The 5,940-nt window shown below is 36.2% G+C and overlaps 2 non-coding genes across 2 annotated transcripts; both read right to left on the bottom strand.

Moving 5' to 3' along the window:
- Positions 1-5,411: 5,411 nt before the first annotated feature.
- On the bottom strand, positions 5,412-5,472 carry LOC127666464 (U7 small nuclear RNA). Its single transcript, XR_007973656.1, has one exon. It is a non-coding gene; the product is annotated as a U7 small nuclear RNA (small nuclear RNA).
- Position 5,473: 1 nt separating this feature from the next.
- LOC127666466 (U7 small nuclear RNA) lies at positions 5,474-5,535 on the bottom strand. The gene has a single exon (XR_007973658.1). It is a non-coding gene; the product is annotated as a U7 small nuclear RNA (small nuclear RNA).
- Positions 5,536-5,940: the final 405 nt, after the last annotated feature.

The raw sequence follows: 5,940 nt of genomic DNA, 5'->3' as shown, positions 1-5,940 counted from the left end.
CTAATGATTAATCCCAAGAGCTGTATTTTGGGAATTACAGATGCTTAGGCCCACAACACGTGACACATACATTTTCAGATGGAAGAAAAAAAACTTAAGACCATAGTAAAAACTTGGTGAGACTATGTAATCAAAATAGGCTATGGTAGGAGATTTGTAAATTAAAACCATTTCATTACATAATAAAACATATCTGATGGAGTTCAATGGACTTTCAGTCAATAAATTTTGAGACTTGAAGCAGTATCATAATTGAACTATAAATTTCATGAAAATGTATAGTTGTACTATCTCTATTCCTAATAAAAATACCATAGCAGAAATCTGGTTTTGTAACTTTTGATGAGAAAATACTGACTTAGCTAACATCCACTGGCTGTGTTTTGCCTATTTCCCAGGACTTGATAGAATTTACTGCAATTTCTAAGATCATATACATCACAGACTTTGATGTAGAGGACCTTAACCTAATGCAGTGTATGTTGGCCCAATCTTGCTTTGGTAGTGTGGTGGTTTTAATATGCTTAGCCCATTGGAAGTGCCACTAAGTAGTAAGTGTGGCCTTTTGAGATCCTATGCTGAAGGTCTACCCAGTGTGGAAGAACATCAATTCCTGGCTGCCTTCAGATCAAGGTGAAGAACTCTCAACTTCTCCAGCACCAAATATGCCTGCAAAAAGCCAAGCTTTCTACCATGATGATAATGGACTGAACCTCTGACAGTGTAAGCCATCCTCAAAAGCAATTATTGTCTTTTATAAGAGGTGTCTTGGCCATATTTGTCCCTTCAGAGCAATGAAACTCCAACTATGATAGCTAGGTCACTTTTATTTATTTCAAAATTATATTATCTTGAGAGCAGAATATGTACTCAATAATATTAGCTAAATAAATGCACCTTGGGGCTTGAAAGTTACCTCATTTTCTGTTCTAATTATGTATTGGGAATGATGTTTGTGTGTTTGTTTTTAATTGATCTTCTTTAGTTAAATTCGACCTTCAGCATTTCACCACATGTGTAAATATGTGAAATGAGCATTCTGATTATTTTCCCCTTCCACCACTATCAACCCCTCTTCTGCAGAATTCCAGCTATGTTCTTCTTTGTTTTCTCTTCATCTTGTTTTCATATACACTACGCACATACTAGGACCATTACCTACAATAGTTCCCCCCACATTCATGTATTATTCTACAGCTCACTCAGTTTAATCTGGGCATGAACATGAGTTTGCAATTATCTATTAGAAATTGGGCATCTCCAGTGAATATAGACAGCTTAAAATAATGATTCTCTCACAAAATCATTCAGCCATCAAAGGTTAAGCAGGCAGGGGAAGAAACCCATGAGCCCTTGGGTATTCTGAGTTTTTGGGCTAATATCCACTTATTAGCAAGAAGCACCATTTTTCTATGGATGCAAACACAGATATTTAGATGACAGTTTGATGCTGTGTTAATTTAAGTAAACAGTAGTAAGTTTGATGCTAGAGCCAATGATTTCTCCAGTGGTATATGTTTGTCTAGTTTGATACATGGGCTCTCTTAGGTGGAGCTGAGTTCAAAATAGAGAAGAGTGGATTACCACAATTATATTTATGTTACTATGTACAAATTAGCAGACATTATTTGGTAAGTTGGTGTTGAAATTCATAGGGTTGACAGCTGGGTAAGACTATTGATTTCTTTTTCCCTCCTTAATGTTTTTAATATTTTGATTATGAAATCTATATATCAAGAAAGAAGCTTCCAGCTATGCTTCAGTTTGTTTTTCCTTTATCTTTTGATGAAGGTATATGGTGTTTTCCATAATTGATCTTTATCATCTAGTTCTGATGGGCAACCAGGGCTGTATTGTTTGGGGGGATCTCTGTGGCCTCCTTAAATTACAACTCATACAGGTATACCACATACAAAAAAATCAATATTTTTGTTTACCAACCAGGCTTTCTCCCTTTTATCTCATTTTTTTTTACAAAATAGTATATTATTCGTTTCTGTATTTTTTATACACCCTTCATCACATTAATTAACCCTTATCTCCAGCAGTGCTTTATTTTTCTACTCCCTTAAAAAGTTTACCTCTGTCTCAACAACATGTCTCAATAGCAATGTCAGCCATTTATTCGCTCTAATGAATTATTTACTTTAAGGAGATTTAGCCTGTCTCTCATGTAAGATGCTGAAAATGTCATATGCTCAATCTGTCATGGATTACAGTTATGTTGTTGACTTAATTTTTATGTTCAGAGCTTGCTCACAGGTCTGTAGTTTCTGGTCATTTTGAAGCCAGGGAGCTCTATTTTACTGAGACTGTTGTTGAGAGTAGCATCTACATGAAGCTTCTAGACTCAACCGTGTCATTGGTTATAACATTGGCATTCAAAGTCCAGCAATCAGAGGTGGGGACGGCAGAAAGTGTTGCGGTGTCTGTTTGTAAAGACAGCATCATGGGGAAACACTGTTAAATTTTCACTGATTTGCTATTTTTTAAAGTAGTGTTCTTTTGTATATCGCACACATACATAAAGAAATATGTTAGCCTTTCAACACATTAAACATTTTCCCTTGTCAAAGAAAATGGGAACATAGCAAAGAAAACCTACAGAGTAAAAGATCATTATCAAAGCATATACATGATAAAAAAAATATTAGAACAACTCAGCATAAAATCTGCCTGTTATAGCATGGGCAATAGACTTGAATAAAAAGTTCTCCAAAGATAATACAGAAGTAGCCATACACTGAAGGGACTTTAATACACTTAATCTTTAGAGAAATGCAAATAAAGGCATTAATAAAATACACCCCTTGTACTAAATAAGCATGCAGGAAATACTAACAAACCTAGCATGCAGCACCAGTGGTAAACTGAAATGTTTCTGCTATTAAATAAAATCTTGTGGATCCTACTACAAAAACCTGTACTCAACACAACTGGAGAATCTGGAGGAAATGGACATTTTCTTAGACAGATACCAATTACCCAAATTAAACCAGGATCAAATAAACCATCTAAACAGACCCATAACCCCTAAAGAAATAGAAGGGGTCATAGATAGGCTTCTAACCAAAAAAAGCACAGGACCAGATGGTTTCAGTGAAGAATTCTATCAGACCTACAAAGAAGACTTAACACCAATACTCTTCAAACTTTTCCACCAAATAGAAACAGAAAGAACACTACCCAACTCCTTCTTTGAAGCCACTATTACACTGATACCAAAACCACACAAAGATCCAACTAAGAAAGAGAATTTCAGGCCAATTTCCCTTATGAATATCGATGTAAAAATAATAATAGAATTCTTGCCCACTGAATCCAAGAACACATCAAAACGATCATCCACCATGATCAAGTAGGCTTCATCCCAGGGATGCAGGGATGGTTCAATATAAGGATATCCATAAATGCTATCCACTACATAAACAAACTCAAAGAAAAAAAAACCCACATGATCATTTCATTAGATGCTGAAAAAGCATTTGACAAAATTCAGCATCCTTTTATGCTAAAAGTCTTGGAAAGGACAGGAATTCAAGGCCCATATCTAAACATAGTAAAAGCAATATACAGCAAGCCGGTAGCCAACATCAAACTAAATGGAGAGAAACTTGAAGCAATCCCACTAAAATCAGGGACTAGACAAGGCTGCCCCCTCTCTCCATATCTTTTCAATATAGTTCTTGAAGTCCTAGCTAGAGCACTTAGACAACAGAAGGAAGTCAAAGGGATACAAATTGGAAAGGAAGAAGTCAAACTATCACTATTTGCAGATGATATGATTGTATACTTAAGTGACCCTAAAAACTCTACTAGAGAACTCCTACAGCTGATAAACAACTTCAGCAAAGTGACTGGCTACAAAATCAATGCAAGCAAATCAGTAGCCTTTATATATTCAAAGGATAAGCAGACTGAGAAAGAAATTAGGGAAATGACCCCCTTCACAATAGCTACAAACAGCATAAAGTATCTTGGGGTGACTCTAATCAAAGAAGTGAAAGACCTATATGACAAGAACTTCAGATCTCTGAAGAAGGAAATCGAAGAAGATCTCAGAAAATGGAAAAACCTTCCATGCTCGTGGATTGGCAGGATTAATATAGTTAAAATGGCCATCTTGCCAAAGGCAATCTACAAATTCAATGCTATTCCCATAAAAATCCCAACCTAGTTCTTCATAGAGCTAGAAAGAGCAATTCTCAAATTCATCTGGAATAACAAAAAACCCAGGATAGCTAAAACTATTGTCAACAGTAAAAGAACTTCAGGGGGATTCAATATCCCAGACTTTAAACTCTACTACAGAGCAATAGTGATAAAAACTGCATGGTATTGGTACAATATCAGGCAAGCGGATCAATGGAATAGGATTGAAGACCCAGAAATGAACCAACACACCTATGGTCACTTGTGTGTGTGTGTGTGTGTGTGTGTGTGTGTGTGTGTGTGTGTGTACAAGTGGTGCATACATATATATGTATGTGCACCTTTATATATATATACATGCACCATTTGTACACCTAAATGGAGTTTGTTGGGATATTCAACACATAACCATGAATCTTGAAACATTTTGTTTTTAATCTTCATTTTGCTGATTATATAATACTCAACTAACATTATTTGATTCTTTCAGCACTTTGAGTATTCTGCTATGCTGTCTTTAACATACTTCTCTGTGTATGCTCCCTCATACTCAGGGGCGGGGGTTGTGTGTGAAGATTCCTCTGCTTTTTTAGATCAAGCCATTCTGTCAGCACCACATACCTTATTATTTTGAGGTGTGGTCATACAGTGTCGTGGATCTCACCAAGCAAGCACAACTGCCTAGGATTTGAGCCCCTAGATGTCTATCTAGCTATCTCCAGTTCTATAGAGCTAGAATTACGTTCCCACACATGGGTTCTAGAAATTGGATTTGGGTTGGAGCAAACACTTTACTGACTGAAACTATTTCAAGCCCACTTTGCTATTCTAAATGAGAGGTCACCCATTCTCCTAGTTGAAAGTTCCACTGACCTATTTTGCTTGCTAACTCTCATTTTCATTTTTGTCCTTGATTTTTAGCATGTTGGTTATAATATATTACCCAGAACCAGACTCAGCTTGGAAAGGGTCCTCTGGAAGGGTGTTAGGGAGAGAAGGAAGAAATGACTTACAGTCAATGATGGGGTGCAAGCTGTTAACTCTATAATCTGCTTGAGATGACTCTCTGGAGAGTTTTCTGCTCAAGGTAGATCTCTAGATAGCTCTTGTGTTTTCCAACAAAAATCAGAAAACTTGTCTAAAAAAAAAAAAATCTAAAAGAGCTATAACAGCTCTCTAAATAGCATTTTTTTTTTACCAAAGTCAGAAAACTTGCTAAAAAGTATTCTAAAAGAGCTATATAACTTTGTGACTTGCTGCTGAGTTTTCTGACAAAGTTAGAAAACCTGCTAGACAAATTCTAATAGAGGTGTAATAATGCTTGGGGTTTCTAACTTTGGTCAGAAAATCTGCTAGAGAAATTCTAAGAGAGCGTTGTTAGCTCTGCAAGCAGATGTCCCTAGAAGATCAAAGCCCATTCTTTTATTTATATATCAATCCAATCATTTACCCAGGTTCCCTTTAGATTGTCCCACTAATCAGCATTTTCATGACCTTAGCACCAGATTGCTTTTTGGTAAGGTGGCCATTTTTACTATGTTAACTATTCTAATCCATGACTTTAAAAATAACAAGTCAAATCGATTTTCTCGTGCCTTCCTTTAAATTCCTCACTGCAAGGTAGTAGTAGCTGTCTCTCAAATTTGCCTTTTTAAAATTATTTCAATGTCCTTATTGACACTAGTTAATGATGTGCTTCTGAAGCATCTTTTATTTCATTAAGCAGGTTGAGTGGTGATTTAATCTTCGTGGAAGCAACTGGAGTGTCTATCTGCTGTGATTCATCTG

Source organism: Apodemus sylvaticus, chromosome 15, assembly GCF_947179515.1.
Source record: "Apodemus sylvaticus chromosome 15, mApoSyl1.1, whole genome shotgun sequence".
NCBI lineage: Eukaryota > Metazoa > Chordata > Mammalia > Rodentia > Muridae > Apodemus > Apodemus sylvaticus.
Note: the sequence above shows the minus strand (reverse complement) of the source record. Positions and strands in the feature narration are given on the sequence as shown.